A 22,387-nucleotide genomic window follows, 5' to 3' on the forward strand; every position below is an offset into this window, starting at 1 on the left:
TGATGCTTTACTTCCTCCAGAACGTAATTATAGGGAAGCAGTTCAGAACATCCAGATTTTGTTATCAAGCAGTCTAATTTAAACATAGTTCCATCCTCAGACAATAAATAATGTACATGTGGTGGGCATGAGTCATCACACTTGCAACAGTGTCTGTGGAGCTCCCTGCTTTGCATGATTTCTGCATTAAAATGTAAATGAAAACCAGTTTTTTATTAGGATTTGAATTCAGGAGAGAGGTCATTTATAGACATTACTTGGATTGGTTTAGACCTTCTCTGAGGTCACAGCCACCTGTTGGGCTTACGGGGGTGTGAAGCAAAAGGAGGGAGGGGGAGAAGGGGAAGCTTTGGCCGTGTTTTTTGAGAGGCGAGCCCGCAAACAGTCGTACGAATCAGCGTCCAAATCAGCGTGCAAATCAGCGTGTTCCCATCTCAGAGCTGTTTCGGGGTTAGTCTGGAGGGGCAGGCTCTGCTGCTGCAGCAGCCGGGGACCACGGGGTGCGCAGACGAGCTTCAGGATCGTCTCTCAGCGCGGAGCCAGGAGGGCTCGCGTTGCTCTGCCCGTGCGTGTGTGTTGGCGTCACGGCTTAAAAAAAAAAACACCCCAGGCTTCCACTGCTCCAAGGCGTGCGCTTAGTCCCGTGCCTAAACTGCAGCTGGACGGACAGCCGTCGCCGAGCCGGGGCTGGTTCAGTCTGTGCTGAGAACGCGGAACTCGGAGTCTGGGGCCGTTCCCGGGCTGAGCCCGGGGATGCCCGCGGTGCTCACACCTCCTTCCCTCCCTCCCTCCCTCCTTCCCCCGCTCCCGCACTCGTGCGGGACGGACAGGCAGGTGCGGGGAGGGCAGGGCAGCCCCGGCTCTCCCGAAGGGCTTCTTCCCAAAGAACCCGGAGCCAGGAGGGCGTTCAGCTCTCTGATCCCTCCGATTAAAGCGTCCCCGGCGGGGATCGCTTCTTACTGGGCTGCTGGATGCTCCCAGAGTAATTTAAAATCGCCGAAGCGCTGTTTATTAATATAATGCTCTTAAAATTGAAAGTACACGTTAATCCCCGGTGCCCTCGTAGCGACGTGGGGGCTGGGGGGAGGTAAGAAGGAGAGAGAGGCAGGCGCGGGTCGGTGTTCCCGCTGGGAGCCGGGCAGGGATCAGCTCCCCTGGGACCCCCGGGCGGGGACAGCTGGGCACGGGAACCAGCCGCACTGTCGCCTCCTGGCTCAGCCACCCGCTCGCCGGTGACAGGGACCAGCGTGGCCGGGGAAGGCGACCCGCGGGCCCCGCACGGCTCCCGCACCTGCCCTGCAAGCTCCCCGCTACCTCCATCCCTCCTTCCATCCCTCCCTCCATCCCTCCAGCCCCTCGGGAGGGCGGGGAGCGGGCGCGCAGTGCCGGCAGCGCCCGAGCAGAGCGAACCTCCCCGGGAAGCCCCGAAAGAGGAGGAGGAGAGGAAGAGGGCAGGGGGTGCGCCCCGCGCCCCCCCAGGTTTCACGTCCAGCGGTGATGCCGCCAGCGCTGCCGGTACCCCCCACCCCCGGAGGACGCCGCCCGGGCTTTCCCGAGGTGAGCGGCCACCTCCGGGCGGCTCTGCCCTTCCCCGGGCCGGGCAGGGCTCCGGGCAGCGATGTCCCGAGCAGAGCATCCCGCTCCGGGCGGGAGAGGAGCGCCGGGGCCCGGGGAAGTTCTCGTGCGGGGCAAGGGAAAAGCGGCGAACCCAGGTGCTGGAAAGGGACACGCGTGGGAGCGGGAGGCACCTGGAGAGCCGGCCCAGGTGGAGGGAGAGCAGCTGGTTGGAGCGGAGGCGGGGGGAGGAAGGGAGAAGGTGGGGAAGCGGGCGGGGACAGGAGGGGCTGGGTGGGGGAGCCGCAGAGCGGCGAGATGGGGAAGGAGGTGGTGGCGGCTCCTGTGCATCGGCGCCGGGGCTGAAGCACCCGAGAGGAACGAGCACAGGCTCACAGCAGCACCGCCGGAGCCGAATCCTTCGGGGATTTGCCGGGCAACTGTTGGGAAAAGTGGCTGTGCCCGGGGAGCGACTCAGCGCAAGGTCAGGCGCGGGTTTGTGCGGGGCTTGTGGCGGGCGGGAGGTGGCGGATCGTGGGAGACCTGCGGGTGCCGTGCCCGGTTCCCGGAGCGGAGCAGAGCCCCTGGAAGGGAGCAAAGCCCCTGGAAGGGAGGAGAGCCTCTGGACGGGAGGAGAGCCCCCGGCCCGCGTTGGGATGCGCGGCTGCCGCCGTCTCTCCCCCACCCCGCGCATCCGCGTTTGGGAAACTTTGTGTGTGCTCCCGGGGCCGGGGCGGTGTTGTGCATCCCGGTGGACCGGGATGGCTTGTCCTGCTTGTTTGCCCTCCTCCGGGCTGCTGGCAGCGCGTTGATTATGTGTGTGTTTGCGTTTTGGATCAATATTGATTTACGGGGCTCAGGTATTAAATCACTGGTGCCTCGGAAAGCTCATTAGCGGTGACTTGTTTCCATGACAACGGGACCCCTCGGAACCTTCGGGGTTATCCGTTTGCCCGATTTATTTATTTATTTATTTTATTTTCCTGAGGCTTATTTGTAGTAGCGTCGTGTTTTGTCACCGAGGAGGAAAACAGACGAATAAACCCTGTGTGATCCTGTGGCCCCAGTTCGGTTTTCCTCTAACGCTCAATTATTTCCCCAGACTTAATTAACGGTGCGTGAATGGGATTAAGCAAGTGGGTGAGCGATACAAGATTTCTTAGTACTTGTTTTGATGCCTTGCCTCCTTTAGCTATAGAGCTCAGACTGAGACTTGTCCCTTGTTCAGAGCACTCCTTAAGACACTAAAAGAGTGTGATGTTTTCTATCTTTTTGTTTGTGTACCATTCAGTAGCACAGAAGCCTTTGGGGAGCATTGTATTGCAGCTTTATTGCTACAGCAGAGCTGGGGATCAGTAGTGAGTTATTGTGTGGCTCTGTCACTCTCCCGGGCTGTGACCTTGACAGGTCTCTTTAAGTTCTTCATATCCCACCCTGCTCAACGTTGCTCCCCTGTACCTGTGCTCTGAGCTAATCAAACAAAACACTTGGTCCAAGATTGAGCACTGTTAAAACTGACCCTATGAGTATATTATTTTCTGATTCAGGAGTAAACAGATCCTATACATCCCATTTCCCCAATGGTACAGGTGAAAATTCCCCTTCTTAACTCCAGTCTTTATTTAACTCAGCCCAGCTGGCTCTTCAGATAATGTGTGCTGTTATCACCCAGCTGAAAACAGTGGTTCTAATCCCGTTTTTGCTAACTGCCAATCACTGCTTTCCTGGGTTACCTTCATCAGAGTCACAGGTCAAAAGGAGAGTCTGAAATTTGTAGGAATATCTACTGTAAAAAGTGAAAAGATGCAAGAGTAAAGAAAGACAAGACTGTAATACTGATTGACAATCTTGATCACTTGCCTTAGGTTGCAACATGAGAGGGACTTAAATGCTTCTTGAGAGCAAGCAAACACCCACTTTGAACTGAACTGTATGTTAGGTTGAACATCTGAAACTCTTCTACCAATTTGCCTAGTTTTGCAAGAAACATTTTAATCTATAGTGTTCTGTTGAGAAGCACTGTGTGTAAGAAATGTTTGAGAATATACAGTTCCAAACTAATGTACTGCCTGAGAGATGTTCAGTTGTGACTGGTACAGGAGTAGGAAGTTATAATAGTAGGGGAACCTCAGTATGAAGCACACATTTTGCTTCTCTCTTGAAACACTCCTTTTAAGTGAATAAGCTTTTATAAAATAACTGTCTCTCTCATACTGTGAGAAAGAGTCTCTCCCTGGCTCAGCTCAGTCCAGCAAAGTGCTAAAACATGCCTTGTTCCAGATGCATTAGAGTAGGCAAATCATACTTCAAGCTTTTACCTAAACATCCTAAAGAATGAAGGCCTGTGACCTTGACTTTTGTATTCTGGTTTTTAGCAACTTGAGAGCGAGACATCTGTCCAAAAATATTTCTTGTGGCTTGAGGGCCATTAGCAGCCATTAGTTCCCAGTGAAGTGGTTCCACAACAATCCCATGAAGAGAAAGAAAGAAATCTTAGCATCTTGTCTCCTTTAGCTGTCATGGACTTAAATTTCCATACTGAATGATTAATTTTTTACTACTTAGTGCTGCACAGTCAATGCAGGTGGAGAGGAAGTGATCTATCTAAGCTTTACTCCGTGCTTTACATCCTCTCTAAAGCTCAGTCTTTTATTACAGGTGCTATTAAGAAAAACAGATATTCCAGTTCAGTTCTCAGAGCCTGGTTGCCATGAGGGAAAAGAAACACTAATCTTAATTTTATTTTTTAAGACTGATAACTGGCAGTAAGAAAGATAATTCCTAAGAAACCCTCATTACTTCTAGAGATATTCTTCAGAACAAAAATCACTTAAGGTTGTAAGAAGGCAGCTGAGTACATGAGCTGTCAGTGATAAAGGTGTTCTGTTTGAGGGAGTGGAAAAAAGTACATAGACATGAAGGCTAAATCTGCAGATATGGATGATTATATTGGTTTACACTGTATTTTACTCAGCATTACAGCAAAGTAACTTGGCTATAATGTACACTGGTTTTCATAAACAAAAATGCTTCTAGTGGTGTTTATATTCAAGGTACTACCTGTTGCTCATGCTGCCTGTTGCTCATACTTTGCTCTCCTGGGGAAATAAGCTTAATATTGTTTGTTTCTGTGGTGTTGGAAGTCCCTCAGCTGGGATGAGTAAGATGCAGGACCAGTATTTAGTGGAGGGGGTTGAGCTCCTTTCTTTGTAAGTGATCTACTCTGGACAAGCCACTTTGTCCCTCTGTTTTAACTTTTCCTTGGTCATCTTTCCTCTGTTTCTCATCACTCAGTGTTGCTTGTCTGGAGTGTAGGATCCCCAGGGCAGAGTCTTGCCCTGTGCGTACATTGTGCCCAGACAGATCTCTGCTGGAGCAGAAAAATGTCAGTGCAGCACAAGAACATGGAATTATAGCCAACATTTTTCCTGTGTTGGTCACTGGGATCTTTGCATGATCCCCAATGACTGTCTGAGAGGCACTGAGGTGGTTGCAGATCAGTGGGAGGGTGTAAAGGAGGAGTTGCCTCTAGTGCTGGTTCCTTAACACTCCTTTTACTGAATATATTTGAACAAAACAGCTTTCAGAGAAAAAAGTTCACAGATCTGTACTCCAAGGACTTGGGAATGCAGAATGGCTCATTCCTGCTTTTCCTGAACACCTGTTTGCTATCAGGTTGAATGTACTGGCCTTCTGGATGTAAAAATAAGGCAGCTACGAATTTAAAAGAGACCTATTGGCAGCAGGAGGAGGGCAGAAACCAGCGCTAAATGTCCAAAGTGGCATCTTGATTTTCTTTTTCTTTCCTTTTTTTTTTTCCCCCCCAGTGTTTTTAGGAGGGAGAAGGGCAGGTATGTTTCCAGGTATACTTTTTGAACTTATAAAATACAAAGTTTCATTTGACAGGAGTGAGTAATGATGTTAGGAAGGTATGAGAGCTGTTTTGGTGTTATTTCAGTTGGGAGCTCTGTTATGTTCTTCATAAACTACTATAAAGGGTTTACACTTCAAAATGTGCTGTACTTGGTTCAGCTATGTTATTTTTTTGTTTGTTTGATCTTAATTTCAAAATCACTCTACTAATCAATACTGGTGCTTTCTGATAAAACAGTGTTTAGACTGAGGAAGGGTTGTTTCCTAGGAAAGGTTTACAAATGAAAACTGACTTTTAAAGTGATCTTTTCTCTTACATCTGGTAGATTTACTTCCATCTTTCACCAGAATTTGACTGCTACACTTATGATAAAACAGAGAATGTATTTTTGTATATGAGTGGTAAAGTAAAACTCTTCTGTTTCAGTCATTTTAAACTTCAAAAAGTGAGATTTCTTAAATATGAAGGTGTAGAAAAGCTCCTTCCTGACCTTTCATTTGCTCACCATATTTTTAATGAAAACTGTGTACAGTCATTTCAAATCTACTTAGACTTTTAAGGCCCAACTTTGAGAAGAACTCCCCAAAAATCAGTGTTTCAAAAGATTTATTCCAGAGGGAATAAAGAGATGTCTCTAAGATGCCTCATGTTACACCCCTGCACAAACTCTCTTGTCCCTTTGGGAGTTTCGGACCTGGGCGTGTTTTCTGCTTGCAAAACAGGTGAAAAGAGACATCAGCTGAAATTATTTGTAAGTTCAAGGGACTTGCTTTTCTCTTTGTTGCTCAGACCACTGATGGAGTTGAGCAGCACCTCAGGCAGTGATTCTGCACTGCCTTTTCCCTTCAGCTGACGTGGCACAGCTTTGGCAGCACAGCTGCTTTGCCCAGGCTGGGTTTTTGTGGGAGATAACGCTCTGCCTGGCCGTGCAAGGGAAGCCCGGGTGCAGATGTGTGATGTTCCCAGGGAATAAGGCAGGGAAAGGCCTCACCTCTGCATGTGCAGCAGCCCCAGCAGCCTGCCAGCTCCTCCTCCTGAGTCCCTGGGTTTGCAGGCTGACCTTTCCTCACTAGTGAGGCTTAGCAGGCCCACCCGATTTTCTCACTTCATGCCAGGATGTCTGATGTTGCAGACAGGGAGTCTGTTCCTGAACTGTTTGGAAGCAAGGGCAGAATGCACCCTGATTTCCATAGGAACAGGATGTATTCCTAAACATACTTCAGTAGCTGGAAGGAAACTTCCTAATAAAGAACCAGGCTGTAACGTTACACAGAACATGAAGCATTGTTCAAGGCTTCAAAGCTCTGAACAGCAATGTGTCTGCAGACCAGGCACTGCAAACAACAAATCCCAGGGCATTCCTGCCAGGACTGGGGAGAATTAGCAGCTCTTCTGCCCAGAGGCTTCAGACAAAACCCTGTTTATTCTGATGGATGCAATTCAAGCCCCTCAGGTTGTACCAGGAATGGAGTTGTAGAAGCTTTGGAGTGTGATGTAGTAGCTGTTGCACAAAGGATTTCCCACGTGGTCAAGCAGGAAAGAAAGGTGATGGGATTTCAATTTACCTGAAGAAGTTGGAATTTACCAGGGAGTTGGAAGTTACCAGGGGAAACTTGGGACTGCAATTCTGCTGCTTTGAGTTGTTCTGCTCCAACCAGAACAGTTTCTAACTAAAACTACTTCTTCTTCTTCTTCTTCTTCCTTTGGGTATTAATTTTTTAAGGTGGGGACCTTCCACCCCTCATCTTACTTTTACTGCCATTTGTATGTGTCGCTTTACAGTGAAACCTTTTTCTTCAGGAGAGGTTGAAATGGATTACCTAGAGCCTGTTGGAGGCAGTGGTTTCCAAAATGTAGCTCACAGATATCTGTGATTCCTTGCTTGCTTTCCAAAATCCATGTATGCCATTAATTTTGCCACTGTTCTGTCCAAATAGAGCTGTCAAAGAGCAAGGAAGTGGTGGGAAGATATAGATGGTGCATTTGCCATCTGTGTTGCATTCCCAAACATGAGAGCTCCAGGGCTGCTTTTTCACACAATTTTCAGCCTGTGGTAGTCAGAAAATACCATTTTCTCTGGTTATCTACCATCTCTGACTGGTTTGTTTTTGTGCTGAACGTCTGGGACATTGCATTTTTTTTCCCCTGTAGTGTCTTAACAGCATCAACACTTGTTCAATCCTTCTTCACCTACTCCCCTGCTGAATAATTACACTTCTATTTAAAAGCTTTGCCTTGTAAAACACACAGCTGGCATGCTTTCCCATTATGTCCCTTCTCAGATAATTAATATTTTACCAGTCAAAAATACAGGGAAAATTTTAGAGAGAAAAACTTTCCAGGGAAACTGTGTCCACTTCAGACACTTATCTTGAATAGCAAATATAAGTGTTCAATATACATTAAAAAACAGAGTAGTGGTGTTGTCCTAATCTAGTTAAGGTTGAGTTCTTTGTTCCTGTCTTGCATGTCATTGGACAGAAAGCTGCCAAGATAATAGACCAAAGATACAAAATGTTTCTATTTCTAAGGGCACAAACATCCCAAACTGTAGAACTTGAATACAAAACACTTTGAATTATTTGCTTGAAAGCTGTAAAAGAGAACACAAGAACGTCCAGGAGTGGTGTCAGCCCAAAATTTCACAGTCCTGAATAACTTCATCCAAAAGGAGGGGTGTGTTGTTGGAAATGGATGGAAACCTGAGCAACATCTTCCCAGGATGATTTTCATTGCTGTTGTGTGGCGGAAAATAAAATATAAAAAATACATTCATTCTTCTAAGATTCATCTCAATATTGAAACCATTTTTTATGAAGCCAGTTCAATGCAGCCATTCATACTTGTTACCTCCTCTGAATGTGTGGAGTTTTAAGAGCAGCTCACTGTGACCCTGTTGTAAAGTGTTGTGACGTGGCAGCGTTTCGTTGATTAAGATATTGCTGAAATTTCATTTTTAGAAACACTGCTGGCAGAGGTTTGGAAACCTGGACTCCAGCCAGAAAATGAACAATCACTGAAGCCAGCTATGCAGGGAGATTCTATGTACACAAGTTGGAGGCTGTTAATTAGTGCTCTGTGTTGCAGCCTCTCTCATCTAGGTTTGGGTGAATCTGTGCAGTGGTCACTGAGCCACGTCCTGTCCCACAGCCCTTCAAGGGCTGGTGGCACATGGAAGGGGTCCTGGTCTTGGTGCTCCTCCAGCCTGTGATTTGTACCAGTCTTCAAGTTGTTCTCTTGCTGGAAGAGCAGCAGGGGGCACAAATCACTGTGGTCACCATCTCTGCTGCAAAATCAGGCTCAGTCACTCCTGATTTCTTCCCATTTCTGTTCCCTTCCTGTTTGCTCAGGGTGGGCATCACTGTCCAGCTCCTGTGTCACAGGCAGCTCCCTTCAAACTCTAGAAGGTTTCTATCAGAAACGAAGTTTACATAAGAAACCAGCTCACATCATACATTACTTTTTAAGAGCTTCACACATGCAACTATATGATTAAATTACAAGTTCATCTTGCAACAATTTGCCTTTGTCTCAGGAGTAGAAGAGAACAAGTGAAGAGATACTGAACAGGCTGTAATATTTCTTTGTATCAAATAACTGTTTTCAAGACTTTTGTAGGTCCATGGGCAAATTCCATTTTATTCGAGTGGCCCCATGTGCCCGAGGGATGCAATTGTGAAAGCAGAGCCTTGCTGAGTCCCCTCTGCAGGGGTTGGGATGCACTCCTGGGCAGGGAGCTAAATATAGCAATGGGAAATTTATGAGGAAGGGAACTGGCAGTAATGACAGCCCTTTTGCCTTTCTGCTCTGTATCATCAGGGCCATGACCTCACTGCAGTCACAGAGATGTGCTGGGACAGCTCTTGGGACTGGAATGCTGTCATGGATGGCTGCATGCCTTTTGGGAAAGACAGGGCAGCAAGGCCAGGTGCTGGAGCTGCTGTTTGTGCGAGAGAGCAACTGGAATTCATTGAGCTCTGCCAAGGAGTGGGTGAAGAACGAGTCAGGAGCTCCTGGGCAGGGATGAAGGGACAGGCTCACGTGGGTGACATTGGTGTGGGTTTTACTACAGACCACTTGATCAGTAAGAGGTTTTCTATAGACAACTACAGAAGTAGCCTCAGGATCACAGGTCCTGGGTTTCTGGGGGGATTTTAACCCTGACACCCACAGGTTAGGGCTCTAGAAGGATCCAAGAGAGCTGGTTAATATTCCAGCATCACTTCCTCCAAGCTCAGGATCGGTGCATCCCTGTGCACTTCTCCCTAAATCTTGAGTCTGACTGCAGTGGGAGATTCTCAGTGGCATGAACATGAGTCCAAATGACTGAGAACTAAAAAGAATAAAGTTTATTACTTTATGTATTGAACTGGCATTACTTTAAACTTAACTGCAGTGGTGAGAATGAAATACAAAATACATATATTCACAAGGTTTCACAGTTTGAAGCATTTAAGAGATTATTCTTCTCTTTTGTTCTTCTCTGAAATTTAATCCAATAGTCTTAAATCAGTGGTAATTATAGTCCAACCTTAAAGCATCAAGCAAGAGCTCCCAACATGCTTTTTATAAGCATCCTGTGCTGTGCTGCCTCCCAGAAAGCCCTAGTCAAGATTTCTTTAGGCAGGCACAGAATTAAGGAAGTCTTATAATTTGTTTTAATTAATTACCAAAGTCAGGACTGACTGTGTTTTGCAGTTTACTGCTGGCTTGGGCTGGGCTGATAAAGCTTGGGTGTCCAGCAGCTGCCTACAGACTTCCAAAATTCACCACTCTCCTATCTCAACACTGTTTGTGCCTTTTCCTCCTTCATTTCTTCCATATGAAATGGTTCTGGGAACAGTGGCACGGGTTCTGTTTCATGCAGTACTAATCAGAACCTGGAAAATCCTTTTCCTCTTTCCTGAGCCTAATTCCTCTTTCCTTTGCTTTCTTCCTTTCTGTGGTATATGAAGTAAAGGTTCTGGTGTTTTAGTTTCAAGCATCAAAACCAAATAAATGTTTATCTCATTCAAACATTAATTATTTCTTTTTTCTAATTCAGCTGCCAAAATAAAAAAAAATAAACACCAGGCAGTTTTACAGCCTTTATGGAGAATTTGTGCCTGGCACAGAGTGGCCCTCCAAAAGAACATGTCTTTTCCTGCAAATTGAGATGCTGAGCACGTGATATGATCAGCTGGTTTCTAGAGTCCTCATCATCACAAGCCCTCAGAAGTCATGTCTTCTTGCACAAGAGCATTTTCCATGATTGAAAAGTTTATTTCCATAAACTCAAAGAATTTAGGAAACCACTAGAAAACCCCCAAAGCTTTAAGGGAGTAGATTAATTATGTCCTTTTCTCAAAAACGAAGCTAAGACACGGTCCTCAAGGAACTTGGTATCTTCAATTCTTGAGCCCATACTGGCTGTGCTTATCACAGAATCACAGACTTTTTCAATCTGCTTGCAGAAAGTGCTGTTAATATGAAGTGGGAAAGTATTTTTGATAGATAACTCTCAGGTCTTATGTGTTATTTATATTCCCATGCTGAGTGCAATCCATCAGCAGGATGGTTTTGTTTATTTGGGGAGGAAGGATGTAACCAAAATTAAATTATTTTGCTATGAGCAGCAAAGCAGACCCAGGAAAACAGGCCATGTGTTGAAGTGCTTGCTGCTGTTAAAAAATGTCATATATGACAAAACCAAACAGTGACCTAACAACTACAGAGCCTGAGTTTTGAACCACCAAGCGATGATGGATGATATGGAAATTCATCTGCCTTCCTTCCCCTCTGAAAGGGATCCAGAATTTCCAGAAAGACCAAGCAGAAAGGTCAATGATTAAAATATGTAACGAGCACCTAATCAATACTGAATTTGTTCTATGACAAGAGTGAAGGATCTCTGAAAATGTAAAGATACGAGTAGTTAGGAGCAGTTCTCACAGATTAGAAGGATGAAATAATGTCTGAAGAACATACTGCTTTAAAATAGAAGTAGTGAAGTACCACTTAACATTTAAAAAAATTAAAAAAAATTATTCTGGGGGTTTTTTAGTGGTGTGCTGTGTCAGTGTTTGGTCAAAACTGAAGTTCACCAGAACACCAACCCTTCCTCATTTTTCACCATACAAAGCACAACACAACAGAAAGCAAAACCCTCAAAACACAAGAGATCAGCAGGACACAAGCCAGGCATAAATATCTCTGCAATATTAGAATCCTTAAAAAGGAGAAAAGATAGAAGTAAAATCTCATTTCTGTCTTGAGTGTGCCAACAAAAGGCAACACCTGCTTTCCTAGAAACAGCCTAAGGACCACACGAGTCTGGTTTTTCTGAAGACCTTGTTCTGCAGAGGCCACAGACTAAGCAGTGTGACCACAGACCAAGCAGACTGACCACAAGCCTGCTGGAGCTCTTGCCTGCTGTCTGTGCAGGGCCCAGGGCAGTTGGGTGTTGAATTTCTAGCCACGAGCTGTCTGCAGACAATAATTAACTGCACATCAGCACAGTGGCTTTGGCCTTTGACATGACTCTGCTTTCAAGGTGTGACAGTGTGTTTGGAGAGTTTTATTGTGTGCCCTGACCCTGAGTTGTGACTTCCTTTTATTCTGTGGTTGAAGAATTAAGAGTTGGGTCAGCTCTTCAGGAAGGCACAGAGAAGAGTGGGTTTTAGGGATCAAATAGTGACATTTTGTTCCTGGAGCTGAACATCAGCACTCGAGGCCATGGCAGTTTGTGTTTGCTCAGAAGCAGACTTTCAGACAGCCTGGAGAATGTCTTCCAGTACCAAAAGCTTTCAGAAAACTGATCCTCGTGGCCATCAAAAGGTGACTTGCAAGTCATGATCTTTTCTGGTCGAGTGATGCTTCATTTGTTCTTGTACAGGTATTTGCAGGGATGAGGGACAGGGCAAGGAGACTGGACTTTGGTGTGACTCTTTGGGATTGGAAAGATGACACAAAAAAGGGAGTCAGAGTGGATATTTGGGCCAGGTTAAGCATCCATCTCATATGCTGCCAAGTCTGATATTGGCTGGGCTGTGCATTTTATTATGTAAATAGAGGGCAAATTTATTTCCTCTCAGCTTCTGCCTCACAGGTACTTTCAGCCTGTCAGTAGAGTCCCAGTTTTGTGGTTAACAGCTGTTGGTGGAGGGTTTATCCATAGAATTTGTTTAATTGTTCTTAAAAGATAAGGAAGCTTTTGTCATAGGGAGAAATCCAGTTAAACTGCACACTGGGGGAAGGGAAAAACCACCTCCTTTTGTTTGTTTTGGAAGTGCTATCTGATAGTGCTGTAATTCTTGTATTATCAGAGGTGATGCATGATTGCTGTCTGTTCAGTTTGTCAACACTGCTTGAAAATTTTTATGGACTTTTATGAGATTCCTTCCCAGCTGAATCTTCCTGGTCTGTTTAAATGCTTTGCATACAGCAAACATTCCACACCTCTTACTATCCTCTTCATCCCCCTCCTGATCTCTTTCCAGCTCTGGAGATGTAGAAAAAACCCATAAACTAGTGCCATGGTATAATGAGCTTTTCTTTTTTTCCCCTTTTTTTTTTTTTCTCATCAGCTTCTGAAATTCTGTTTGCTACTGAGTTCTAAAGCACCATCTGCATAGAATTGATGTGCACAATTTTATTTTAGATGCAGTAGCCCTCCACTGAGCACACCACTGTGCCAAGCTGGGGAGGGGAAGGGGTTTCTTCCCTGTGTTACTTTGCATTTGCCAATGTAAATTTCATATTCCATTTTATCCCCTGGTTACTCAGTGAGTGGTGGATCCCACTGGAATGGTTTCTGGCTGAAGGCAGGGAAGTGTCCTGCCAAGCTGTGGGTGCTTTGGAGAGGGAGTCAGCTCTGTGTGAGGGAATGTGTGTCCTGGGAGTTGTCACAGGTTTGAGGAATTGGAAATCCTAAGTTCTCTAAAATAAATTTGGTCAAGACAGTCTGTTAATTCTGTACAGTTCTTTGCCTTCTAACACAGAGTCTTTGAAGGGCTTAATGGGCAAAAGCTGACAGCCAGGTTAGGGAGCAGTAGTGACAGCAGGAATGTGGAAGGCCTGCCTTACTAGCTTTCAGCATCAGGGTCAGTGGTGGGAGAGGAAAAATGGCCTGGAATCACAGAAAGGAGATAAAGGTTGGTCTTCACTAGAAATCTGTTAACTTAGAAACAGAACATCTTGACAGCAAGGTGACAATATGGTCAGGTGCCTGATGAGCTGAGAGCACAAACATCCATGGAATGCCTGCCCTGTGGTAATTGTGGTTCTGTAGATTTTTTTGGGTTTCCTCTCTGGCAGCTCAGCAGAAAAGCAATTTTTCCTCTGTGGTTCCATGCTGTGTTTCTTGTACAGCTTTAAATTTCTGAGGCAGGAATGGCACTTGGCTTTTGCTCACTGTGTTGCAGTGTGCTGAGAGAAGGGACCTTCAAAGTGGTCAGAATTCCCTATGCTTATTCAGACTGCTTTAAAACCAGATCTAATGTGTGTTGTCAAGGATGCAGCTCCTTTTGTGAAGCAGTCTTAGGAGGTCTCTCCTCACAAAACAAGAAGAAAAATCTTCAGAGTTGTAAAATCTTCCTTCCCCTATAAACCAGAAGTCTTGCCCATGTGGAAAAGAGCAAAGTTTTCAGTGAGTCACTGGATTTTAAGGGATTTTTCCTCCTGGTGACTTTACCTTGGTTAGGGCATGGGGAATCATTACATCTTTGGGAAAACAGATTTACTGTTACTGGTGTTACTGGTGTTGCAAAAGAATTTGGTCCATTGTGGAGTCACAGAGTGTGCCTGGACAGAGTACTTAGGGGGAATACTCCCCAACTGGTGAGTTTATCTCCAGGAGACAGAACAGTCACTGAACATTATAAAAAGCAAATAATAACAGATCACATACTGAAGGAAATCGAGCTATTTTTGCTGTAGCCTTTGGTTGTGCCATCTTTGTGGTCACCTGAACAGTGTGAGGTGCCTCCACTTCCAAACATGGTATTAATGTTATTTTAATTTATTTTTTAGGGAATTTACCTTCTTGCTTTGATTTAGTCCTTGAATTCTAGTTCTTTCTGGAGCTGTTTAGACTCTCTAGTCATGCTCTTTTACTGTTTCTTTTAGGTTAAGGCATCAGCATTATTAGTACTCTTGAACCTCAATCAAACCTCTTTCCCTGAGGTTTTTTATTTTGAAAGTTTGGATATCATGTTTTGGCTAGCCATGGTGACTTTGGTATGCCAAATACAAGTGTAACAAACAGCCAGTTTGATTTCAGGCTGATAATCTTGCTTATCTTCTTCTAAAACCTCGTACCTAACTCTTAAATAAAATACTTTTGAATTAGTGGTCTTACCGACATGTTATGCAAGCTCTGCTTCTTATGTGCTCTCGTTAAGTAACATAATCCTCTTGCAGTCACTGCATCTGTTCTTCACATGGCAAGGAGTTGTCTTGGTATCAGTTGATCTTTCAGTATCAGATTTCTTCTGCTTGTAACAGTTTGGGTTCTTTGCAGTTTGTTGTCCACTGCACAGTTAGATTTTCCTCACTTGGCACATCCCCATTTCCTCAAGAAAGCTCAAGGCTGCCTCTTCCAGTGCTCTTTCTGTGTTTCTGTTGTATGACAGCCTGGTCTCCTGTCAGTGCAGTGTCCCTTATTTATCTCCAGTGATGTTCCACAGTTGTCCCTCTCTGTCGGATTTGACTAAAAGACAATCAACTGCTGTCAAAAATAAGGTTTCCCAAAACTGTCTCACTTCCCTGGTGCTCAGTGCTGGTAGGTAGGAGGTGACTCCCTGATCTGGGTGTATTCCTGGAGTTCTCCACCTGCCCTCACTCAGTGGAGTCAGCAGCACATTCCTTGTCTTCCAAATGGAGATGTCCATGTTGATTTGCACGTGGGAAGCCCTTCTCCATTGAACTGAGTGCAGATCCAGATCTGTATGCTGCAGAAAGTTTCTGAGGATAGGTAAGATGTATTCCCAGGGGAATTCCTGCTTAGGGACCCTTAATACCACCCCATACTTGATTTTAGAGATGAAGCATGGGGCACAGCAGTCTTTGCCCCAAGAACTGGGCTTTACAAGGCTGTGTCTAGAGGTGGGGAGCAAGACCAGTGACCACAGCTAATCAATCCATCACCACAGGCCAGTAGGTAGTTCCTGCTTTAGGCAGTGTAAGCTTACCCAGAATAATCCCAATATCCCTGTCTTAGTGTCAGTTATTGGATAAACACTCAGTCCATCCTTTTGATGATGGACAAGCAAAGCAAACTGAGACAACAGAGCTGCAGTGCACAGAAAACTCAAGCCTTGTGTATTCACTGCTGCAGTGCTGACACTTCAAATAAGGCCCCTCACCGGTCTGTGCAGTATGGTTTAACCAGTGATCTATTAAATATATTAATACATAATTTATTTATTTTTAGGTTCTTAAATTCTGCTTGTTCTCACTGGTCGCTCATGATTGTAAAGCTTTGAATTCTTTGGAAGTGAGAGACCAGGCAGAGGGGATGTGAGCTGGCAAAAATCCCACCAAGGTGCCCATTGTGTGGAACCAGTTAAAGAGACGTGAGCTAAAATGAGGCAGAAATTTCCTCAGTGTTTGGGTCTGAGACACTGGGCAACAAAACTGACAGTGTTCCAAGCAGTTTGTGAAGTGACTTAACTTAAAACATTACTCGCTGATGAAGCATTACACGATGATTGCTGTGGAAATAAAAAATACCATCCTTCCTGTTGTTTCCACTTAAGCCCTTCCTTAGCTACACTGGCTCTTAAAAGAGCTGGAACAGGCTCTGAGTTTTCATTCTGCACAACTGGTTTTTAGTTTCAAAGTGTGTTTAGGACAGAAAACTCCTTTAACCATTACAGTGCTCCAAAATACCTTTATCAAAACACCTTTATCAAAAATGCATTTATCAGCAGTGAGCAAATGCTAATGGTTTTTGACTAAGTGCAGTTTCCTAAACATCTGAAAGAAATGTGCTTTTATTACCCAAAGACAGGTACTTGTTCAGCTGGGCTCCAACCTGTGCTTTGCATGAACTTGTTTCATATGTGCACCATCCTTCTCATTCCTGGACCCTCTTGTTAAGCAGCTGTCTCAGTTGTTGGCCCATCTTCTCACTCCTCATTTTTATTATTGATATCCCACTCTTACTAGTTTCTTGTTTCCATTTATATAGTGCACTGTGTTTCAGCATAATTAATAGGTGATTTTTACTGAAAAACAGTAAAAAGGCTTTTGGAATAGGTTTTAAAGCATATTTGAGTGGGTTTGAAAACCAAATATGTCACATTTAGCAGCTTGAGACAAGGTTTTACAATTTCTAGATTAATCCAAAAGATCAAGCTATTAAGTGGAAACATCTTCAAGAACTTGCTGATATTTAAAGTTTTCATTACACTGAACATGCAGTGTGTGTTGTGATAATGAAAATCATTGTTTTCCTGGTCATTCAGGGGTCAGGACTGCACAAGGTTCTGCCACCTCTTTTTCTAAACCTGTCCTGTGCCCTTCTTCCAATACTCAAGAAGTCCAGATAACAGGTGAGGTTAGTCTGGTGACTGATCTCATGAGGATCTATCAAAAAACAAGGTCCTGTTATATCACATCTCAAATATCTCTCTCATGTATGTGCCATATGTCATACAGTATCATATATATGTGCATGTATCACATATATGCTATTAATAATAATTATATCTGTCATGTGTATCACATAGATCATGTCACATATTGTATGTGCCATATATCCTATTATATATGACATATGTATTGTATCATATTGTTGTATCTAAGATGTCTTATGTCATGTGGTATATGTCATATGTATCATGTGTATTGTGTCACACGTATCACATATGTTCCTTTTCAATCATTTTAGTACAAACAACCGAGGACAGTCAAAGCAGAAAAGCCTGAAGTGCCACTTCCATTTTACTGTGAAGTACATGGAACTTTTAGAGGCAAGTTTTCTGTAATTCAGTTAAAACCAAGGATGTTTCAAATACCAGGTGTTGCTCACGTGAAATATTCTGACTTTGTCCAACATGGAATCCTTGGGGGTGAGCAAAAGGAGCAGCACAGTGATGACTTTGCAATATCCAAAGGGTGAAAGTCAAGCTGCTGCACACAAATGGGGAGCCTTTTTGTTAAGGCAGTATGGATAAACCTGTCAGATTTAAAAATACTTCAGGAGGAAAAGAATATTAATGTCCAAGAATATTCCTTGTCACTTCAGATGAACGCCTGAAAATACTTTATCTGAAAATGCTACAGAAATCTTTCAAATAACGAAGGAAATCACTCTCACATCACTTATTCTCCAGAAGTAAAACTTGTGGTGTTTGAACAGAAGTCACACTGCTTATAATTAATGACAGAATAATACTTATCTTTAAAAAGCTGAATCTTAGAAGAGTGAGACATCAAAGAGGTCCAAGTCTATTAAGAGAAGTAGGATCTTTGATTTTTTTTTTTTTTCCCAGTCTTCAGTAGAGGTTTTTTTTTTGTTGTAAAACTGCTGATTTTCCTGATGAAAAGCAGCTTTCTTTAATTCTCTGATCTCCTTTTTCCAGTATGAAGGATCTGAAGGATCGGAGTACTCATCTTTTGAGTTACATTATGGGTATCTTTAGAGTGCATTAATTTTCTCATAGCACTGAGCCAGTGGGTGAACAAACACATTTATCTTCATATGAATGAACAATCTGAGCAGTATTTTTGCGTGGCAGAACAATAAGTATTATACACAATATACAAAGAGTTTTTTATTTCCAGTAATAAATTTTACTAAAAGGAAAAAAGCTTCAGTCTGGCTTTTAGTAGTAAAAATAGGTGACATAAATATATATGTGGTGCGATATAAATACTTAAAGCTGTGCTCTGAAACCTTTTACTTCTGTGGGAGACCTGCCTTTTTTAATAGCAATATTTGCTTTCAAAAAAACATGCTGATCACTTTCTGCCCACAGAAAGTGTGAAGATGTCTGTGGGTGGTCACACCAATACAACTGCCTGCGTTTTTAAATGGATTATTTTAACTGCCAGTGCTTTGTGTGCCCTTCACGTGGGTATTCTTGTGTGTTACACGGTGGCAGTGGAGATAGGGCTTTATTAGCAGCTCGTTTCAGGTTCGTTGAGCTGATATTGTCCCCACAGGTGCATCTCTTTGCCTTGCATTGCACACATTTAGCAGCCAGTCAGGGACCTCCAGGAGTCGATTTAATTCCACCACACTCGTGGCTGCTTTGGATTTTCGGTTTCTCGAGGGGTTGTGTGGTGGGTTGGCCCTGGCTGGATGCCAGGTGCCCACCAAAGCTTCTCCATCACTGCCCTGATCAGCTGGGCAAGAGGCAGAAAACACAACAGAAGACCTGTGAGGGGCAGGGCAGGGAGGGAGGGATCACTCACCACTCCCGGGCAAAACAGACTCGACTTAGGGGAATTAGTTGAATTTATTACCAATGAAATCAGAGCAGCATGATGAGAAGTAAAACAAATCTTAAAAACGCCTTCCCTCCTTCCCTGGCTTAATTTTATTCCCAGTTCTCCCCCACAGTGGAGCAGGGAGAGGGGGAATGGAAGTTATGGTTGGCACCACACGTGGTTTCTGCTGCTGTTTCCTCCTCAGGGAGAGGAATCCTTCCCCTGCCCCAGGGTGGGATCCCTTCCATGGGAGACAGTCCTCCACCAACTTCTCCAGCCTGAGTCCTTCCCACAGGCTGCAGTTTTCCACCCAGACTTCTCCAGCCTGGGTCCCTTCCACGGGGTCACAAACCGTGCCAGTAAACCTGTTCCATCCTGGTCCCTCTTTCCACAGGGCCTGGCACAGGATCCTGCTCAAGGGTGGGCTTTCCACAGGGTCACAGCCTTCTTTTGGGCATCCATCTGGTCTGGGGTGGGCAGGAGGATCTCTGCTCCCCTGTGGATCCCCATGGGCTGCAGGGGAATCTCAGCTCCAGCACCTGGAGCACCTCCTGCCCTCCTTCTTCACTGCCCTTGGTGTCTGCAGGGCTGTTTCTCTCACACGTTCTCACTCCACTTCTCTGGCCAAAATTACTTCTGCCAAATAATTTTTGTGTTCTTAAACCTGTTATCCCAGAGGTGTCACTGCCACCTCTGCTGGGCTCAGCCTTGGCCAGCGGTGGGTCCGTCCTGCAGCCAGCTGGAATTGGATCAGTTGGACATGGGGGAAGCTTCTGGCAGCTTCTCAGAGAATCCACCCCTATACCCCCCCCACTGCCAGAGCTTTGCCAGGCAAACCCAATACCTGGATGCCAGGTGCCCACCAAGCCACTCTGTCCCTCTTCAGCTGCACAGGGGAGAGAAAATAAGATGGAAAACAGCGTGCAGGTGGAGATAAGGCAGTTTATAAGGCAGTTTACTGAAGTGAAAGCATAAGCAAAGGAAAACACCAAAGATTTTACTCTCTACTTCCCATCAGCAGGTAATGTCCAAGCACTTCCCAGAAAGCAGGGCTGCAGCATGAGAAGCAGCTGCTCAGGAAGGCAAATGTTGTGAATAATGAATGCCCCCCCTTCCTCCTCCTTTCCTTGGCTTTTCTATCTGAGCTGACATCTCGTGGTCTGGATCATCCCTTTGGGCAGTTTGGGTCAGCTGCCCTAGCTGTGTAGTTGTGTCCTGTGCCAGGACCTTGCCCATCCCCAGTCCCTGGATGGGGGGAATGCTGTGGGGACAGTGGTGATGCTGTGCCAGCCCTGCCCAGCAGGACCAGCACACTGGAGTGTTATCAGCACCTTTCCAGCCCCCAGGGCAAAGCACAGCACAGTGGGGGCTGCTGTGGGGCAATGAACCCCTCTCAGCCAGATAACGTGCTGTTACCATTAATTGTCTTGTCTTCATTCCATGCCAGTTTTCCTTTCTGCTCCCTTTAGCAAGCAGTGCCTTCTGCATTTCTCTGTTGGCTTGCTTCATCTAGTTGAGGATTCCAGGTATTTTTATCTTAGCTAAACAAACAGGCTTACACTTTCATGTGCCTCAGGGATTCTCAGATGTGTGCTTTTTGCAGCTTGGACCTTTATTAATTACCCTATGACCGTGCCCTGCCAGGGGAGCACACTGGGAAGGTTCTGTGCTGGTTTCTACCTCGTGACTTCCCTGAGTAAGGTCGTCCCTTCTTCAGGTGAACCTTTGCTCTTATTTCCAAGCATATTTTGCCCTGGTTTTCTTTTGAAAAGCCCCTGTGTGGCAGTTTGCAGGCAGTTTGGGAGGCAGGCACGGCGCAGGTGCCAAGCCTGGCTATGAACCTTCCTGGGAAGGATTCCATGGAACGTGGTGCCCACAGTGCTGGCAGTTCCGAGCTCCAAGGCTGATTAACTGAGAAACATTTTCTTAAGTGTGATTTTATTTTTTTTTTCTTAAATCCTTTTGTAATCAGTGCTGGGCTTTTCTTTTTAGACTGAGAGATTTCTGTAATTTAGAGTGGCCTTCCCAGTTACCTTCCAATACAAGGAAGATGATTAATTGCATGACTTGCTTTGGAGATTCATTTCTTCATAAAGGCCTTTAGAAGCTGCCATGTTTAGAGCTTATGATGAAATTGCAGTTTTACCCTTTTGTTTGGTGGCATTTTCAGTATACAATAGAGGTAAAGACAGCAGTTGGGGGAAAAAAAGAGATATGACCCAAAAGCATTCTGTGAGAATAAATAACTCTTAGCTAGAAATATATCAGGTTAAGAATAAGGCCTCCTTTAAACTTTTGTAATTTTTGTTATTCTCTGGATGGTGTTTCTGATTGATAGGGTTTCTGAGCTAGTGTGGTGTACCTCCTCAAAGAAAATACAATTTTTAAGCTATGTAAACATCAGTCTAATCTAAAATATTTCCTTCAAATTAAATGGTGTTTCAATAATATTTCATTTTCTAAGTGCATCTTTGAAAGAAGTTGTTATGATCCCAGCCTTATTAAAAGATATTTCCAGCTTCTCAATCCAAGGCTGTTGAGCTCCTCCTGAATTTCTCACATAAGTGATACAAGACTTGTTCTAACAAGAATTCTGAGAAGTTAGAAACTGTTTATTGGAAAGTGGGATGCAAAAGGACACAGCAGTGCCAGATCAACCCTTTTGTAAGGCAAAAATAAGGGAATATTAAACTACTCCAACATCATTTATTATTTATTTACAGCTAATCAATAGAAATTATTGAGCTGGTAAGAGCTCTGGAGAAGAGCAGACATTTATTATAAACAATGAAATAACTGTGTCATAAATCACTGTTATGATAATTACATAAAGCTTTTCCAGCAATTACATTTTCCAGCAATTAAATTTTTCTACAAAACACTGTTAGCCTCATTAAAGGAATATAGGAGAAATTTATCTCTAAGACAAACTTCTGCTCCTGCCCCCTGTCAAACATCTGTTCTGCAGAAGGAAAACTAGATTTCACCTGTGGCTGATATGAAATAAAGTACAGCCATCTGATAGTGCTACCAGAAAGGAAAAAACTAGGCTGAGAAACCAAAGAAACAACCCAAAAAACCCAAGCCCTCTTGCACTTCCAGGGATTAGTCTCATGTTTTGAGTCTCATGCATGTGGAATAAGGTATTATTCCATTCTTTGGGCAGATGACTTCCTTTACTTGGCAAGTTTACAATGCTTAGAAAACCTTCAGTATTGTGGCCAGGACAATGAAATCTTTATTAGTGCAAAATGGATAAGATGATAAATAGAAATAAATTATATCACTGCAGGAAAGACCTTGGATTAGTTAAGTCTTCTTAGGAGGGCAGTGTTTATTTACTGCCTTCTGCTGTAACTACAAATCCAGATTATGCTCTTAAAGCAGAACTTCTTGACAAGATATTTAAAAGTTTATTTGATTTATGGTTGTGTTTAAGACCTGCATTAGTAATCCTAGATTGTAATTACATCACACAAATTACACCAAACCAGGCTGCAGTCTGTGCTTACCCTTTTAACTGATGTTGAATTCCAGGTATTA

At 44.3% G+C, this 22,387-nt stretch overlaps 1 protein-coding gene across 6 annotated transcripts in view; it reads left to right on the forward strand.

Moving 5' to 3' along the window:
- Positions 1 to 22,387, forward strand: part of SHISAL1 (shisa like 1) — a 239,480-nt gene that overhangs the window by 164,283 nt on the left and 52,810 nt on the right. Inside the window, exon 1 of one of the 6 annotated variants that reach the window (XM_027660790.1) lies at positions 1,865 to 2,038. The exons of the other annotated variants lie outside the window; for them this stretch is intronic. The gene's annotated coding sequence lies outside the window, so the exon portion shown is untranslated. Of the gene's footprint in view, positions 1 to 1,864; positions 2,039 to 22,387 lie in introns of those variants that run through there. 6 annotated transcript variants of the gene reach the window in all.

Source organism: Corapipo altera, unplaced genomic scaffold, assembly GCF_003945725.1.
Source record: "Corapipo altera isolate COAL_440 unplaced genomic scaffold, ASM394572v1 239, whole genome shotgun sequence".
NCBI classification, from domain to species: Eukaryota; Metazoa; Chordata; class Aves; order Passeriformes; family Pipridae; genus Corapipo; species Corapipo altera.